The sequence below is a fragment of the Elephas maximus genome, chromosome 3 (assembly GCF_024166365.1).
Source record: "Elephas maximus indicus isolate mEleMax1 chromosome 3, mEleMax1 primary haplotype, whole genome shotgun sequence".
Classification (NCBI taxonomy): Eukaryota; Metazoa; Chordata; class Mammalia; order Proboscidea; family Elephantidae; genus Elephas; species Elephas maximus.
This window is the reverse complement of record NC_064821.1, coordinates 156,678,679-156,697,647: the sequence shown is the minus strand read 5'-3', so window position 1 is coordinate 156,697,647 and position 18,969 is coordinate 156,678,679. Positions and strand designations below refer to the sequence as shown.

Here is an 18,969-nt window from a genome sequence, read left to right as displayed (position 1 = left end):
TGGTTGATGTCTCTATCCAATGTTCACACTCTCCACATCTCTAGTCATAATCACCTGGAACCCACATACTCACCCAATGGCGACTTCCTGAAACTTAGACTGTGATTTTATTGTTCTGCTTGGCTGCTTAAGAATCAGCAGATGCTTCAGAATAAATCCAATTATTGCAACATGCTCCTCAAGGTCCTGCTTCAAACGGATTTACCCAACCAACCCTACCAGCCAAGGGTATTTACAAAGAGTATTCTTGGTGAATACCCTCTGTATAGTTAGGCCTATGTCTTTTCAGTCTTCCATACTCTAGGATGAAATTATGTGGCATCTATTTTTAACTTAGTTAAAAAAATTTTTTTTTTTCCTAAAGAATTGATTTCAATACAATTGCTATTGTTTAGACTGCCTTTCTAAGGAACATTCTTGCTAAAGCATTCTAGAAGTTTCAACAATTGTAAAATTTATAGGTTGTGGTCTACCCTAACAATCAGAGAAGTATGGTTGTATCTAAATCCAAAAACCCATTAGCTTCTTAAATTGAAAGTAATATTAAGAGGGGGAAATGTGATCACTTATTTATTCATACATTTTACAAATATTATCATTCACCTATCATAAGTCAGAGCCCCAACCAGGTGCTATTAACACAATGGTCAAAATGGGCAGTTTCTACCTCTGTGGAGCCTACAGTCTAGCCTGACAGATAAGTCCAAATCTACTCTTAAGCAAGTGTAGAAAGTAGCTTCCATTTGCTTGGGAAGAGATTTACAGGTGGTTTCATCTTTGTAACATGGAGAAGCAATTAAGTGGTGTGCTCCTTCTCTCTTTTATTTTCATATCCGAGGCTATGTTTCTCTTTTTTTCCCTCTGTCTCTCTTTCTCTCACTACCTTCTTCTTAGGTATGGATGAATGAAAGAAAGTTCTCCCCTGCCCCGTCGACTATTACTTCATTCAACTACAGAAGAGAAGACTGAAGAGACAGTGCTCCAGTATACTTAAGCAAGACTATCTGGAGAATTGCCAGACTTTCTTGGAAACTCATAGCAGAAAATCATTGACGAGAAGGTAATGGAAGTTTTCATGCCTAAAGATTTACTCCCTATGGACTTTTCAAAATAAACTAGCTAAGTAGAATAGTAGGTATCTAAGAAACCAAGCCTTATTTCATGTTTTGGAGGACATTTTTTCCATTCTACAGTTTAACATGTACTCTACAAAAGATATGAATTTAGAGAGAATATTTTAAATTCAAATCTATGAATTTTCTAGGTTTCACCAGAAAAAATGCAGCAAGATGAAAAAGAGCTGCTAGTTAAACTAGTATTTTTTATAATCTTAGCTTGTTTTATGGTATTCCCAAATGCAATCACCTAGAAGACATAGAGTGAAAGAAATTTTTTCCATTTTCCTTCCCTGCTCCAAAGTCAAATCTAAAATGTGTTCAACTTTTCAGCCACCCTACATTACCATAAAATTGGAAAATCCTAAGTTTTCTCAACACTTATGAACATGCATCCACAAAGTGAAACCTCCAAATAATAATTTATCAATCTTTGCAATCTACAAGGCAGTTCTACTATTCCTTGCTCTTGCAACACCCCGCCCCCCCCAACCCCGGCCAGGAGTTGGGATTTATTGTTCCCAATTGGAGGATTAGGAAACTAAAGCACAAGGCCAACCAGTTAGTAAGTGCTGGAGCCACAATCCAATTATTTAATCTTCTGAACCTAAGCCCTTTGTTCATTCAGAATTGCATGCTTCCTCAGCCTCTTTAAAGGAAACACTTTGTTCCCTTTACTGATCTCAGTTGTCCATAAAAAAGCAAAGTGATCCAACAGTCAGGATACATGAGGAGGACAGAGGAACCCCTAATTTTTCTTTTGACAGTTATTGAATGACCAGGAGATGCAGCAAATGGTCTATGGGCCTCCAGATTGCCTCCTGTGAAATAGACATTCTCATTGCCTTCGAGAGAAGGCAGTGAGAGCAGGAAGGGAGGAGATGAGAATGGGAAGGCATATCACATGGTAACTGCTCTTGAAAGATGAGGAGCTGGCTTCAGCCTTTCCAACTGTGTGGTATAGCACAGACCTTGGCAGATGGTATGAACAAATGCAGAGTGGCTAAGAAGAGATGGTTAGCAGGATTCCAACAGAATACCAACAAGCATTTCTTATTGGCTATGAATCTAGCATCAGGCAGAGCAACAGCAGCCTGACACACTGAGTCTATTAATTAACTCTGGTTGAACTCCCATGTGTGCTAAGCACAGTACCAGTGTAGTGTGAGTTTATCTGAGAGGATAAGAGACCTAAAGAACAGACAAAGTGTCCATGAAGTACTTAGAGCTCTTTAAAGACAAGTATTGCTACTATGAGACTCCATCAGCAATGACTGTCTGTGGTACTAGAAGGGAGATGTTAACTGTGTATTATAGTAAGCTTGTTTTGCTTACACCTACAAGAATAGTGACTGACAAATCTGACTCACTAAATAGACATAGTTTATAATCTCACTCTCACTAGTACGCAAGGAGAAGGGTTTAACAGCATCATTTCTTTTCTTTCTATGTCATAACTTAGAGATTGGTCACCTTCATCATGTGCTTTATGAGCTATGTTCTTCCTTTTTCCCCAAAGACCTACAATGAAGAGCTCTGCCTCCAGATATGATCTTGCCTTCTTCCCCTTTTAGCTATCTCTTCACCAATCCTTTTGCTAATATCCCCTTTCCATTCTTGTGCACACCATTACACAGATACATCCAAATTTAAGAAAGCTTAAGATATAAAAAAAATTGAACTTAGAAATGTAATAACCATGAATGATGTTTCTCAAGTATTTCCTTAGTGTTACAAAAGATTTAACATAGAGTATAAATAATCGTCTTCCAAAATGTATTTTAAATGTATTTGTTGTTGTTGTTAGGTGCTGCTGAGTCAGTTCCAACTCATAGAGACCCTATGCACAACAGAACTCAACACTGCCTGGTCCTGCACCATTCTCACAATCGTTGTTATGCTTTAGCCCATTGTTACTGCCACTGTGTCAATCTACCTCATTGAGGGTTTTCCTCTTTTCTGCTGACCCTCTATTTTACCAAGCATGATGTCCTTCTTCAGGGACTGATCCCTCTTGATAACATGTCTTGCCATTCTTGCTCCTAAGGAACATTCTTTTTTTTTTTTTTTATAATAATTTTTATTGAGCTTTAAGTGAATGTTTACAAATCAAGTCAGTCTGTCACATATAAGCTTATATATACCTTACTCCTAAGGAGCATTCTTGTTGTACTTCTTCCAAGACAGATTTGTTCGTTCTTTTGGCAGTCCAGGGTGTATTCAATATTCTTCAGGAACACCACAATTCAAAGTCATACTCAGTGAGTCAAGAGGGACTCTAAGGGAGATAGTTTAAGGGTGGACTAACCGGCACCTATCTTGTTTATAGATCTTCACTCCTTCTAATTAGCTGGCCAGAAGAAGGACCTATTGGAAAAGCCCTGGCTATACGGAGGCACGGAACTTGGTTACCCTGATAAATAATCTCTGGCAGTGCAATTCAAGTACCACACCTTCCAGAACCAATATTTGTAAGAAGTGTATTTTGTTCCAACTAAGACTGCAAGACTCAGTATCTAAAGTTAAAAAGACTCTTCAGTACACACCTTAGAAGAGAGATAAAAATTGTCCTGCACAGGGAGGGTCCTGGGTTTGAGCCAGTTGAATCTTCCTAACTAAAACACGAGACAAACAACGGGGCCCAAGGCACAAAGACAATATTTCTTAACCAGATCCCGACCAAAACAAACAGAAAAAACATGCAGGGATCGAGACAAAAGACCAGATGGAGACCTGTGCCCTCATGCAGGTGGGGACTCAGCCCCTGGACAGTGACAGTTTCCCCAGGTGTCCTCCGGATGCGGGGGATCAAGGGCTGTGCTCTCATGCAGGTGGGGACTCAGCCCCAGGACACAGCGAGATCACCACAAGGCCTACACCCATTACCGAGGACACAATCCACCACCTAGTAGCTATTCCAAAATAAAACTTAAAATAGGTACGTATTTCACTGCGCTGTCAGAATGTTTCTGTGCTCCAACGAGGGACTTGCGGGTTGTCTGGTCAGGGTTGATGCCACCCAGAAAGTCCTTCGGAGGAGGTTTCAGGACCTAACTTACCCGGAGCCATAGTGTCCACTGTGTCTCACTTGGGGTACCAAAATGAAGTGGTCAACTAATAGGTTCTTGACAAGCAGACTGGTGAACTGAAGTCAACCAGAGGCAGGGTTGGAAGAACAGAAAGGTTTATTCACAGTTTGCAAACTGGGAGCCAGGCAGTGTCTCAGGACCTAAGGCTGCCTGCTCAGCTTAACCAGGGTAGATTCACTCTTTTTATAGGGAGTAATATACATGTGCATGAACAGAGAGGGGAGGATCTTCAGTCTTGTGATGTGTGCGCAGTCCTCATAATTTTATAAATAAGTTTTTGCACATGGCTCTAAAAATATTGTGCATAACCTTAAAAAAATGGCGATGGCTTGCTACTGCCACCCGAGGTAGGACGTATTTCAGGGAAACTCAGAGTTAGTGCATCTGCTCTTTGGCCTCCTGCTAGGAGAAGAGAAGAAACCTGGGGAATCAACCAGTCTGGGTGAAGCGCTCGAAAGGTTGTAATAAAAATGTAGCCAGAGTAGACTTTTCTGAAAAACAGCCATTATGAGATACCCTTAATAACACTTTCATGGCTGCCTGCTTCAATATCATGCCTTCTTCCAGGTTTCCCACCTGATTGGCTTGTGGGAAAAAACAGACAAGCATAATTTAGGAGTCACACCTAAGGCCCAAAAGGCTACCAAATTGTGCTTCTGCTCACAGACCTAGATGAACCCACATCACACATACAGTTTATTTTCCCAATATAAAACAATATACATACTGATACACTTTTTTTCCACTTCTATGGAGTTCTGACCCAGTATTCTGACATCAGAAATGATTACAGTTTATCTTCTATTTCCAGACCCTCCACAATCCTGAAATATCTAGTGACACTCATCTAGCTGCTTCAGAGAGACCAGAAAAAGTCATTCTATGTTTTCATCTTCTGTAATCCATCCAGGTCAAAGGAATCTGTCACTATTAACAGGTCCCAGGTGTGCTTAGTACCACCCTCAGTACTGCTATCACAATATTTACCACTTTTTTTTTTTGCCCACCTACTCATCCAACACCGTGTCCAAAAAACCACCAATATCAAAAAAAAATTAAAAAGGAGAATATTGCAGCATCTCTCCTCTTCCTCTCTTAGGCTCAAGTTTATCAATTGTTTCTTTTCCTTCCATGACTCCTCTTAATGTTCAAATGACAATAGGCAAGCACTTCCACTATCGCATACCCAGATGCCATTTAGCAGTAAACAGAGTAATTGCTGGTATCAAGGATGGTCAAGGTTAAGCAGACAAACACCACCATGCAGTAGGTGTTTGTTTGGCTCTGCTGTGGCTTGCTTGGCATGTGGCCTCTGCAAATACATTGTACCCTCCCACCATTGTGGACAGCTTGGCCTGAATTAAAAGGAAAGGCCTGCATTTTAATTTACTTTATGGTAAGACACCTCAGAAAATATCCCACGTTGTACGCTCATCTCCTTCCTTTGTCCTCCCTTTCCTCCATTTCTTGCTGTGCTCAGTCTGAGCTGGGGTTGGGGGGAGGTGGGAAGAGCTGGCAGGAGGTGGGGGCAGGGGTACGGGTGGACTGCCCCCACCCCTTCACCGCTATCAAGCCATTGACTTGCAGCCTGTGGCCCACTCAGGCCAGCAACGCTAGTCAGAAGTACTACACCGCGATCAAGAGCTTGACGGTGCAGGACCCAGGTCGTGGCAACCCCGCTTACATTCTGCATAGACCATGGGCGCTACGGGCTGGACTCACCCAAGGCCGAGGCCAGAGGCCAGGTGGTGGCCTCACTGCCCAAACACGGAGTTCCTGATCATCTGGGTTGTGATCCTCAAACGGGGTTCTTTGTTCCTCCTAATATCAGTGTATTGCCTTGCTGCAGAGGAGAAATTGTACATTTAAAGAGAAAATACCATGGACTGCTTTCCATGATGCAGTTGCTGTAGTCATCTATAATAATAAAGCCAAAGAGGAGCCAGTCACCATGATTCATCCAGGCACTGGAGATATTATTGCTGTCATGATTACAGAATTGAGGGGTATGGATATTTTGAGTTATCTGGAAAAAAAAATCTCTGTACAAATGACAACAGCTGCTGGAGCTCGTATGCCAACAAAGAACTTCAGCTGTAGCTCTCTAGTCTTCATGTCAACATCCTTTACTGTTTTGATGATTATCTCTTCAGCATGGCTCACACTCTACTTCATTCAGAAGATCAGGTACACAAATGCAAGTGACAGGAACCAGCGTCGTCTAGGAAATGCAGCCCAGAAGGCCATCAGCAAATTGACAACCAGGACAGTAAAAAAGGTGATAAGGAAACATACCCTGACTTTGATCACTGTGCAATCTGCATAGAGAGCTATAAGCAGAATGATATTGTCCTAATTCTCCCCTGCAAGCATGTTTTTCTCAAATCCTGCATAGATCCCTGGTTTAGTGAAAACTGTACCTGTCCTGTGTGCAAATTTAATATTTTGAAGGCTCTGGGAATTGTGCCAAATTTGCCGTGTATTGATAACAGAACATTTGATATGGAAAGGCTCACCAGAACCCAAGCAGTTAACCAAAAATCAGCCCTTGGTGACCTTGCCAGCAACTGCTCCCTTGGCCTCGAGCCACTTTGAAGTTTGGGGATATCGCCTCTTCCTCAGGATGGTGAACGTACTCCTAGAACAGGCGAAATCCGAGGACCCAGCTCTAACTGCTGGGACCCTGCTGCTCCTGACAGGTATCCGGGCAGCATCTTGGGTCATTGTGACTGTTCTACTCAAGAGGAATCAGGAGCAGCTGTATCTGGTGCAGGTCAGCCCAGGGGACTCTCCGCTCATGTTGTTTGATCAGACAGGAGGGACATGGTGGCTGCTGTGCTCCTCGTGCTCCAATGCCAGGGTGGCCAGGCTCAGCTGTGAGGAAATGGGCTTCCTGAGGGCACTGGCCCACTCGGAGCTAGACGGGCAGATGGCACACTGGGCTTCTGCGTTGATGAGGGAAGGCTTTTCCATTGCTGGAGCTTGCTAGAGGTCATCTCTGTGTGTGACTGTCCCAGGGGTTATTTCTTGGCTACCATCTACCAAGACCGTGGCTGCAGGAAACTGCCTGTAGATCACATTGTGGGATGCCGGGACACCAGCCTGGGAAAGTGGCCATGGCAGGTCAGTCTTCCCTACGATGGGGCACACCTCTGTGGGGGGTCCCTACTGTCCAGAGACAGGGTGTTGACGGCTGCCCACTGCTTCCCTGAGCAGAACCAGGTTCTGTTCAGACGGTGGGTGTTTGCTGGTGTAGTGGCCCAGGCCTCGCCCTATGGCCTGCAGCTGGGAATACAGACAGTGGTCTACCATAGAGGCTGTCTTCCCTTCTGTGATTCCAACAGTGAGGAGAACAGCAATGACACTGCCGTTGTCCACATTTCCAGCCCCCTGCCCCTTACGGAGTACATCTAGCCCGTGTGCCTCCTGGCTGCTGGCCAGGCCCTGGTGGATGGCAAGCTGTGCACCATGACTGGCTGGGGTAACACGCATTACTATGGGGAATCGCTGCTCTCTGCTATGAAGCCACCAAAAGGGAGACTCTGACCTGGGGCTGCTCAAATGACTCCTGGGCCCTGGGGTGGAGGGACCCTGAAGGACCTGCGGTGGGCACCAGGAGGGAAAGGGGTTGTGCATGCTCCCATCTCTGGCCAGCCTAGCCTGCATTACCCCAGGCCAACAGGCTGGGATAGTCCAGGATGCTTGAGTCCCCATAATCAGCAATAATGTCTGCAACAGCCCAGACTTCTATGGGAATCAGATGAAGCCCAAGATATTCTGCGCTGGCTACCTAGAAGGTAGCACTGATGCCTGCTAGGGTGACAGCAGCAACCCCTTCGTATATGAGGACAGCATCTCTCGGACCCCACGATGGCAGTTGTGTGGCATTGTCAGATGGGGCACTACCTGCACGTTGGCCTAGAAGCCAGGTGTGTACAATGAAGTCAGCTACTTCTGGGAGTAGATCTTCCAGGCCATAAAGACTCACTCCAAAGACAATGGCATGGTGACCCATCTCTGACCTGAGACTTTCCAAGTGGAAACCACTCATCCCTGGTACCACCCAAGTCACACCCTCCTGATGCATATGTAAATATTTCCCAGCCCTACATTGACCTGTATGGCTAGGCTAGGCTTAGGCTAGGTTTAGGCTGAACCTTTAGGGAACGTATTACATATATACATTTCCTATTCTCTATAGTGGCATAAAAGGAGCCATGTAGGTGGAAATGGTTAAGCACTCAGTTTATAACCTGAAGGTTAGCAGTTCCAAACTTACCCAGTGGCTCCACGGGAGAAAGACCTCACCATTTGCTTCTGAAAAGATTATAGCCAAGAAAACTTCTTGGGGCAGTACCCTGGTGATATAGTGGTTAAGGGCTACGGCTGCTAACCAAGAGGTCAGCAGTTCGAAGCAGACAGGTGCTCCTTCCAAACTCTATCAGGCAGTTCTACTCTGTCCTATAGGGTCACTGAGTCAGAATCGACTCGACGGTAGTCGGTTTGGGTGTTTTTGGTTTTTTTACTCTGTCACATGGAGTCAGTATAAGCTGAAATCCACTCAACGACACCTAACAACAAAACACAATGGCGTAAAGTACTTAAAAAACAAAAACTGTTTAGTGGTTTCTCAAAAAAAAAAAAAAAAAAAAAGATCATAGAACTACCATATGACCCATCAGTCCCAATTCTAGGTATATACCCAGAAGAAGTGAAAGCAGGAATGCAAACTAGAATGTGCAATCCAGCAGGGACTATCCAAGTACAGTTCCACCTTTTGCAGATGAGGAGACAGTGGTGGCAAGAGGGTGAAGATCAGGTAAACCTGCATGATCTGCAAATGACAAACTGGGACCAGAACCCAGGTCTTTGACCTCTTCCAGTGCATCTCAGAGTTTAGGGAAAGGGAGAGTAAAAGCTTCAGTCTGGTTAAAGCCAATGAGCACCAGAGGCTATTGGGCCATCTTGGTAAGGAAAGGAAAAAGGCTTTACAGAAGGGGCTTGCAAGCGTTCTTCTAAAGAGATCAGGGAAAAAAGGAATCATCGGAGAGAGAAAAACGGGAATTAGCAGGTAAAGAACGAGGCACACCAATGTTCTTACAGCACTTCACAACAGCCAAAATGTTGCAACAACTGAAATGTCTGTCAGGGTGAATGGATACACAAGATGCAATATTACTCAGCCATAAAGAGAAATGAAGTCATGATGCATGCCACAACATGGATGAACCTTGAAAACATTATGACGAGTGAAGTAAGTCAGTCTCAAAAGGACAGCTACCATATGATCTCACTTAAACGAAATAACGAGATATGCGCTGTTGGTCGGTGCTGTCGAGTCACTTCCAATCATAGTGACCCTATGTACAACATAATGAAACACCACCTGCTCCTGCGCTATCCTCATAATCATTGCTATATTCTAGCCCACTGTTGTGGCCACTGTGTCAGTCCATCTCATCAAGGGTCTTCCTCTTTTTCGTTGGCCCTCTGCTTTACAAAACGTGATGTATTTCTCCAGGGACTGGTCCCTCCTGATAACATGTCCAAAGTACGTGAGACGAAGTCTTGTCATCCTCGCTCCTAAGAAGCATTCTGGCAGTATATATTCTAAGACAAATTTGACCATTCTGGCAGTCCATGGAATATTCAATATTCTTCGCCAACACCATAATTCAAAGGCATCAAATTCTTCACTCTTCCTTATTCATTGCCCAGCTTTTGCATGCATGTGAGGCAACTGAAAATACCATGGCCTGGTCAGGTACACTTTAGTCCTCAAAATGACTTCTTTCCTTTTTAATGCTTTAAAGAGATCTTTTGCAGCAGATTTGCTCAGTAGAATAAGTCCTTTGATCGCCTGACTGCTTCTTTCATGGACATTGATTGTCGATCCAAATAAAATGAAATCCTTGACAACGTCAATCTTTTCTCTGTTTATCATGATGTTGCTTATTGGTCCAGTTGTGAGAATTTTTGTTTTCTTTATGTTCAGATGTAATCTCTACTGAAGGCTGTATCTTTGATCTTCATCAGTAAGTTCTTCAAGTCCTCTTCAATTTCAGCAAGCAAGGTTGTGTCATCTGCATATGAAAAAAAAAAGCATATGACAGGTTGTTAATGAGCCTTCCTCCAATCCTGATGCTGTATTCTTCTTCATATAGTCCAGCTTCTCGGTTTATTTACTCAGCATACAGGTTGTATGTGTATGGTGAAAGGATACAACCCTGACACACACACCTTTCCTGATTTTAAACCACCCAGTATCCCCTTGTTCTGTTCACATGACTGCCTCTTAATCTATGCACAGAGTCTGCATGACCACAATTACGTGTCCTGGAACTCCCATTCTTTGCAATATTATCCATAATTTTCTATGATCCACACAGTCAAATGCCTTTGCGTAGTCAATAAAACACAGGTAAATATCTTTCTGCTTTCAGCCAAGATCCTCTGATATCAGCAATGATATCCCTTGTTCCACTGACAGACTGACAGATAAGTCGGGGAAGGAAATATGTAGAAACCAAAAATTATTAGTTACCAAGGGTGGAAGGTAGGGGGAAATGCGGAGTTTTTTTGTTTAGGAGACATTGAGTTTATGTTAGTGGTGGTGGAATAATTTGGAAAAGAATAGTGAGAATGGTTGCACAAGTGGAAAAATGTAATCAATGCCAATGATATATATGTAGAAATTAGGAAACTGGCATATGTTTAGTTGTGTATATTATCACCACAGCTTAAAAACAATTCTTTTCCCCTAAGAACTCATTTGAAATGTATCAGGTTACAGAGACCACATAAAAACAAGAAATTAGTAGTTTTTCACTTCAAAATTTTGCTAATCTATTGAAAATATTCCTAGAAATTCCCCTAAGATACAACCTGAATGTGGAAGTAACTTTAGAGAATATTGGCCTCCACGGGGTGAAAATGGATTGGTCCAAGGTTAAAGCCTTGTTCTTTATCTGCTAATTCCCATTTTTCTCTCTCCGATGATTCCTTTTTTCCCTGATCTCTTTAGAAGAATGCTTGCAAGCCCCTTCTGTAAAGCCTTTTTCCTTTCCTTACCAAGATGACCCAGTAGCCTCTGGTGCTCATTGGCTTTAACCAGACTGAAGCTTTTACTCTCCCTTTCCCTAAACTCTGAGATGCACTGGAAAAGGTCAAAGACCTGGGTTCTGGTCCCAGTTTGTCATTTGCAGGTCATGCAGGTTTACCTGATCTTCACCCTCTTGCCACCACTGTCTCCTCATCTGCAAAAGGTGGAACTGTACTTGGATAGTCCCTGCTGGATTACATATTCCAGGGATCTTCCCTTGGCACCACCCTCCTATTTACAAAGAATAGGGCATGAATTTGGGAGGCAGATTTTCCTGAAAACATTCTTCCCTATAACCAGCTGTTTCTGCAAGTGCATGTTTGAGGCTACGCACATCTCTTCCCAGGAAGTGTGAGAGGGCTTCATTTTCCTCCAGGGTAATACAATAGAGAGTAAACTGGCAGATGAGGAGGGATCTCACCAATCAACAAGCAGTATCTTTGAGCAGGGCTATCACCAGCACCGGGGGTAGGACCTAAGTATATTTCAGACCACATTTCCTCTCCCCTGCTATCATCACTAACTCCTTCCAGACTGTGGCTCATCCACTTAACTGCACTCAGTTTGCACCTGGCCTCCATCACCACTTAGTCCTCACTCTAGCCTCACTTAGCTATCAGCAGCACCTGGTAGAAGATTCTTATTTGTTTTTTTTCCTTTCTGTTTCAGGTAACAACTAATGCTGGAACTATGAAAAGAGCTTGTCTAATTTCAACAAAGCATAGTCACAAACTTCAGCTTAATTCTCAAATTGTTGACCAAAACTAATACAACAAGTGAAAGTCCAAATCTGAAAGCAAGATGAGAATCGGATGTCACTACCACTTAGGATTTTTACTCCAGACAGCCGGTTTCATGGCAGAAACTGCAACCCCTCAGCCTCCTAATGTGATAACTTCCTGAAGGGCACCGATGACTAGTTCCACAGATAATCATAAGAGAACCAGATCCTTTTCCCTCCTCAGCCCCATCTCGTAGATGACAGGAGTTAGCGACAGCTGGAAGAAAATCTCAAGGACTTGGGAATAATAATATCACTGCAGACTGTTTATCAGCTCTTCGGCACATGTCCATTTCCCTTGAAAGATGAGGGTTTTTAAATCTCTGAAAATAAACTATTTTATACATGTTCTGTTGCCTAAAATTTTCTTTGTAGATATCAAAATTATAAAGTTTTCTTTTCCAAGCTAATATAAGAAAATTCCATCATTAATACATCCACTACATTTATATCTCAGAGCAGTAGCAACCCAGTGTAGATACATCACTTCCTTCCAAAGTTAAAATGTTACTAAGCACCTGGTATTACTTAGAAAAACAATACTGGGCCTCACACCTGAGAACAGAGCTAACTCAGCCAACACCATCTATCCTTGTGGTGAGGTGCCTGTAATCAGGGCAGCAGACTCACATGTGTCCAAGATTGGGTTCTCAAAGAAAACAGCGATAGACTCTCTGCCAAAGAGGAATCCTGAGAGCTTGCCATTCACACATGATAAAGAAAAACCTTCCTGTACAGTTCTAGCAGAAGTTCCATCCTAGAGGTCTCTGCTGAGGTCTCCCAGATGATACTGGGAGGTTTCAAATAATTTTACTATCCTCTTGTTGTTGTTTGCTTGTTTTTCCCCAGGAAACAAATTTCTCATAAACATTGACTTGTCTTTTGAAATCCAGTAAAAAAGCAGGACATCTTATTCAGAAACTTTGAAACACACAAAGTAGCCTCAAACTTACCGGACTAGAGTAGGCTAATTCAAGGAAGAAGGACAAAGGAGACACGTCTCCCAAATCCTGTGTGGCAGGAAGGGATCCCTTCAGAAGAGTTTGTACAGCAGATTAGTGATCTTTGTTAAACTGTAGCAGTGAATGGTAGTGGGGACTGTCACATCCTCCAGCAAGGAGACCCATAGGAATCAATTTTAATCCAGGATGCTGACAGCTCTCCACAGCTGACCATATTTTACAATCATCCTGTCCCTACCCCCAGCAACTATTGGAAAATTTTTAAGCCTAAAAAAATTGAAAGAGTAATACGATGATCACCTCACATTGCTCTACTAAGTTCAGCAATTGATATTCATTTGCCTCTTTCTGTATTGACACACACCCACACAAACATACGTATTTCTTTAGTAAATCCAGACCAAAAAAAAAAAAAAAAACTTCTAGATACTTCTCACTATCCTGAGATTAAGGGACAGTATTACATATCACCATAATATAATTCAATTATTAAACTTAAGAATATCAACATTAGTTCAATAAAATCTAACATAATGTCCAGGTATAAATTTCCTCCATTGTTTTACAGACAGACAGATATAAATATATGATGAGAGTGAGAGTGAGAGAGCTAGAGCCAGAGAGCCAGAGTGAGAGCAGATGGAGAGTTGTGGTGCTGTTGTTTCTCCAACCTTCAATCAAGGCTCCTAAATGGCACTTGATTGTTACATCCCTTTATTCCTAATTACATTGAACTGTCTCCCTACCCCCGTTGTACTCCTTTGTTGGTGTGTTTTTTGATGATATCAAATTTTTGAAGAGGACAGAACCACTGTCTTGCCCTACATTCTGTTCAAGCTAAACACTTTGGGCAAGAACACTGCATATGTAATGCTGTGTGCTGTGAACAGCATCCTGTCAGGAAGGAAAGAGGGGTCAGGGTGTTCATCACTGTTACTTATCCTTAGCTTTCCCCCTCTGCCACATCTTTCTCCCACAGAGCGCCTGGTGTGTCTGTCCTCTCCACTGTAAAGATACATTTTTTCACTTTGTAATTTTTAGATAGTTTGTGGGATGATATTTAGAGAGTATGTAAATACACTGTATGTGTGCACGTGTATATTGTTAGAAGTTTTAACGTTTGTTGATGATCCCTGCCTGCATCAATTGTTATATTAGCACCTGCAACATGGAGACTTCTATGTCTATCTACAATTTTTAACCAAACATGTTGTGAGGTGCCATCGAGTGGATTTTGACTCACAGTGACCTCGCTTGACAGAGTAGAACTGCCCCATGAGGTTTCCTAGGCTCTAATCTTTACAGGAGCAGATCACCAGGTCTTTCTCCCTGTAGAGAGAGGCTTCTTTCCTGGGCAAGAGTAACAGCCCTCTGGGGTAGAAAGCAACCTTGGAGGTCCTGCAAGTAATTTTTTCAAAGATCTAGGGATAAAGTAACAACTCATCAAGGCTAGGAAAAAAACCTCTCAAGCTGTTTTTTTCCGAAGAACCAAGGCAAAAGACCACATAAAGGAACTCATTGCACCACAGATGTATAAAAAAATTGTTGTGCTGGCATATGCACGAAGAAAAGGACTCATTGAGTTGGAAAAATAAATTGAAATACAGACACATTTATACAACTATTGAGCTCAAATGAAAAACATTTAAACATATGCCTTCCACTTTTTGCAAACATGGACTAACCAAAACCAAACCCTTTGCCCTGGAGTAGATTCCGACTACTAGCGAACCTTTTATACAGCTGTCCCAGAGGGTTTTCAATGTTGTGATCTTTATGGAAGCCGATTTCCACATCTTTTTCCCGCACAACGCCTGGCGGGTTCAAACTTCGGACTTTCGGTTAGCAGGTGAGCGTGCTTAACCACTGCGGCAACCCGGCTCCTGAACAACAACAACAAAGAAAAAAGAGGAATTTTATGAAACACCGGTTTTCAAAACACTGGAAATCAGGCAACAAGGGTGACCAACCCTTGAAAACCAGGAAACAAACAAGGTGAGCCCTACGATTGCCCCAGCATACTGCCTTTTCTGCAATTGCTCTTCTAGACTGTACCCTATAGAAATACTTGCACAAGTCGCCAAAGATATGTGTACAAGAATGAGGAAAGTGTTCAAAAAATAACAGTACAAACAAACAACAGGAAAAGCTCGTTTAATGATGATGATTTTATTCTTTCAAGCATTTCCGGATTCCCAGGCGCATTCCTAATTCGTTCTGAATGACTCTTCTGGGAGGATCTGAGATGACAGGAGGGTAAGGGAGGTCTCCGCTTCCCGGGGTGGCCTGCGAACTATCAACCTTTCGGTTAACATTGGAATGCGCTAACAGGTTGCACCACGGAGCCTGCAGTAGCCAGTGTTTCTGGTGTCGATAAACAGGGATTTCTAACTAGCCACGATGTCTGCCACACAATTGGGCAGGCTCCACAGCCTCGGAAAAACCAGAAGGGTTAGGACGACAAATCGCGTTGGTCTGCACATTTGAAATCCGTGTTTTGGGTGAGTCCCAAGCTAGAAAGGCCGCCAAATGGCCTTCACCCTCCTTGGTCCTCTCCCGCCTCAGAAGCCAGCAACGCCCGGAGACCCCTAGTGCGACCTCCGCCTAACCCGGGCGGGGCCCAGAACATGCTGAGCCCCAGGGGCTTCGGGACGTCTCTTCGCATAGCTTCTCCTCCTCCTTCGCCCGCCCGCACCGCCAGACTCCCCCGGCTCAACTTGGTTGTGGTCGGTGGAGAGGGAAATGGGAAAATAAGGGGGAAAGGGGAACCGTGAAGGGGAGCGAAGGAAAACAGGAAGGCGTGGGTGAGGACAAGAGCTCCAGGAGGCCCTGTGCAGAGACTCAGGAGGCATCCTGGGGAGGAGAGAATGGTTTTTCTGAGGAAGCGGGATGGGGAGGTAGGCGAGGGACGGAACCGAGAGAAGACTTGAAAGAGAGAAAAGTAAACTATCTGTGGCTATCCAAAAACAAAGCCAGGAAATACTGTGAAGGTTCTTACTTCAAAAACATTCAAGGAAACGCATCATCTGTTAACATGTTTATGGCATGCGGTGATCAGACAGTGAGTGGTTGGTACTCTTCGTTTACCCACAGTAATCTCGGCAGTGTCAGGAGTCTGTCTTGGCAGGAACTCACTCCTCTTGAGGTTTGCCTTTAGTTCTTGCGGAGGCTGCACGCTTCCATGAGGCCATAGAGCGGCAGGACTCAGAGCTGCGAGTCAAGAGAAGCGAAAGCAACGTGATAGTGCAGAAACCTGGGCTCCAGTCATTCGGAAAGTATAGCTGTTCCCCACAAGTGAGGAGAAAGTAAAATGCAGCCTCTCACTTAGACGTCTGAGTTGTGGTCATAACCGTTTTTCTGACTGAGACATTTCAACTATCAGTATGACTTTTTTAGACTAAACCCATTAAACTCATTGCTGTCGAGTCAATTCTGACTCATAGCGACCTTTTTAGACTAAGGGAGAATGAATTTTTAGTGAGTTTAAAATATAATCCAAGCTCTTTGTCATGCTCTACACAGTCTTATTCCCATCCTCCATCCCCCATGTTTATCCCAACAGTTAATTCTTCAAATATAACTCCCATAGTGTGAAATGTAAAAACCTTAACTGGGTGGCGTATTAAAATGGAAAATGTAACCATCACCCAGATCAAGTTACAGGGAATTTCCATCATCCCAGCAAGGTCTGTAGAACCCTTTTCCAATCAACCGCCACCCGCTTACGCTTAGTTATTCACTATAATGATTGCTATCACCAGAGATTAGTGTTACCTATTTTTTTTTTTACTCTTGGAGTTCACATTAATGAATGTATATCTTGTAATACCTGGTTTTGCTTTGTTTTGTTTTTTTCAGCCAAGTATTGTCATGTTTTTGAAATGTATTCAGACACATTGTTGCCTGCCTGCTTCACTGGTTAATTTCTACAATATTAATGCAGGTTATTCCAAAGTGTGAATACAGCAGTATTGATGGGCAATTGGGTTACTTGTAGTTTTTGCTCGTGACTAAGGCTGCTATGAATATTTTCAGATGAGTCTTTTATGGACGTGTGCATCCATTTTCCTGGGGAACTTAAGTACAGTTGTCCTAAACGAGTGGCCTTGATGGTACACTGGTTAGGACTCTGCACTGTGGCCTCAGCAACTTCGGTTCAAATGCCAGTGGCAACATGTAGTTGAAACTTCTTTCTGCAGCCCAGTCTTTTAAAAGTTGTAATGCTACTTTTGCTGGAGGCAGCCTCTCAGGAGTGCAGCCAAAGAATTGGCAAATAGTAGTTTCCACCATCCATACGGAGAGACACTTCAGACACTCCACGGGACCAGTAACCAAGGCTGCAAGGACAGTCTCCTTCACCTTCACGGGAGCAGCGGAGAAGACCCCCCGGAGCTCCAACCTCTCAGAAGCTAGAGATTGGAACACTTTGGGGAGAGGAGCCAAGGATCACGTGAGCAAGGATGCATGAGGCCCTGAATCCGATCTGAATTTACAAATCGATACTCCCAGTTTACATATTTAAAAATTGTGCTCCCAAATATATAGGAACGCGTCGCCCTCTTCCCTCTAGCCCCACCCGCATCATGGTTTAGGAGAGAAAAGAGTTTTGGACCGGGAAGACGGAGCTCGGGTGGCAGCTCAAAGGTTCCAAGAGCAAAAGAGTGTCCGCTTTTCCTCCTGCTCCCTGCGGTTGTTTGCGGCACTCATCCCCCTCCCCTCGAGCTCTTTCGGAGCCGGAGTCCTCGAAACCGGGTTCTCAGAATGACCAGGTCCAGAAGGAATTTTCATAAATATCCGGGTTTCAGGACTCTTGAGTCCCACGTCTGGTGAGTCCGACGAACCCCGCGCAAGCTCTGTCTTTGAGCCTCGAGTGTTTCAGTGGTAAAAGTTAGAGACTGCGTCCATGAATTTGTAAACTCAGGAATTACTGTCACACTGAGTGATTATGACTCTAGCTCACTAAAGATAATGACAATTATGTAGAAAAAGAGTGGCTGTGGTGCCCGACTAGCTCAGTCGGTAGAGCATGAGACTCTTAATCTCAGGGTCGTGGGTTCGAGCCCCACGTTGGGCGGGTAGTTTTTATCCTCCCTTCCGTTGTTATAGAATCTTCTCTAGCCGCTTACCAAGAGAACTAAAAAGAAGAAGAAAAACCCATTGCCATCCTCATTGCCATCAAGTGAATTCTGACGTATAGAGACCCTATTCAACAGAGTAGAACTGCCACATAGGCTTTCCAAAGCCCACTGCTGGATTTAACTGCCCACCTTTTGATTGGTAGCTAAGAAGTCTCAACCACCTAGCAAACTAAGCTCCACCAACAGAATCAGGAGCTTTTAAATTGTCAGTTGCTGCCACTGAGACTTCCTTTCACTTACTTTGGACATGTTATTAGGAGGGACCACTTCCTGGAGATGAACGTCAAGCTTGGTAGAGGGCCTGCGAAAGAGAGGAAGACCCTCAAGGACATGGATTGAAACAGTGGCTGCAACAATGGGCTTAAACATAGCAACGATTGTTAGCATGGTGCAGGACCCGGCAGTATTTCATTCTGTTGTACATATGGTGGCCAAGAGTCAGAACCCACTCAAGTGCACCTAACAACAGCAACAATATATTTTTGACACATTACGAAAAAGAGAGAGAGGAAATATAATTTTGAGTGCATGTGGTGAAAATCTACATAATAAAACCTATGCCTATTCAATGATCTCTCCAAGTACAATTCTGTGACATTGATTACATTCTTCAAGCTGTGTAACCATTCTCACTATCCTTTTCCAAACCATTTTCTGGGAAATGATTTATCCTTAAACATAAAAAGTGATTGTCCCAGAACAAGAGACCTTGGAGGCATGTAAAGAACTGCCATGAGGCTTGTGAAGAACTACCCTGAGATCATCTCTCCACTTGCCTCCCT

General features: G+C 43.5%; 1 non-coding gene and 1 pseudogene across 1 annotated transcript; both read left to right on the top strand.

Annotated features, from left to right (window-relative positions):
• The first annotated feature begins 6,878 nt into the window (after window positions 1-6,878).
• LOC126071750 (serine protease hepsin-like) lies at window positions 6,879-8,225 on the top strand (annotated as a pseudogene).
• A 9,825-nt stretch (window positions 8,226-18,050) lies between these two features.
• On the top strand, window positions 18,051-18,123 carry TRNAK-CUU (transfer RNA lysine (anticodon CUU)). The gene has a single exon. It is a non-coding gene; the product is annotated as a tRNA-Lys (tRNA).
• Window positions 18,124-18,969: the final 846 nt, after the last annotated feature.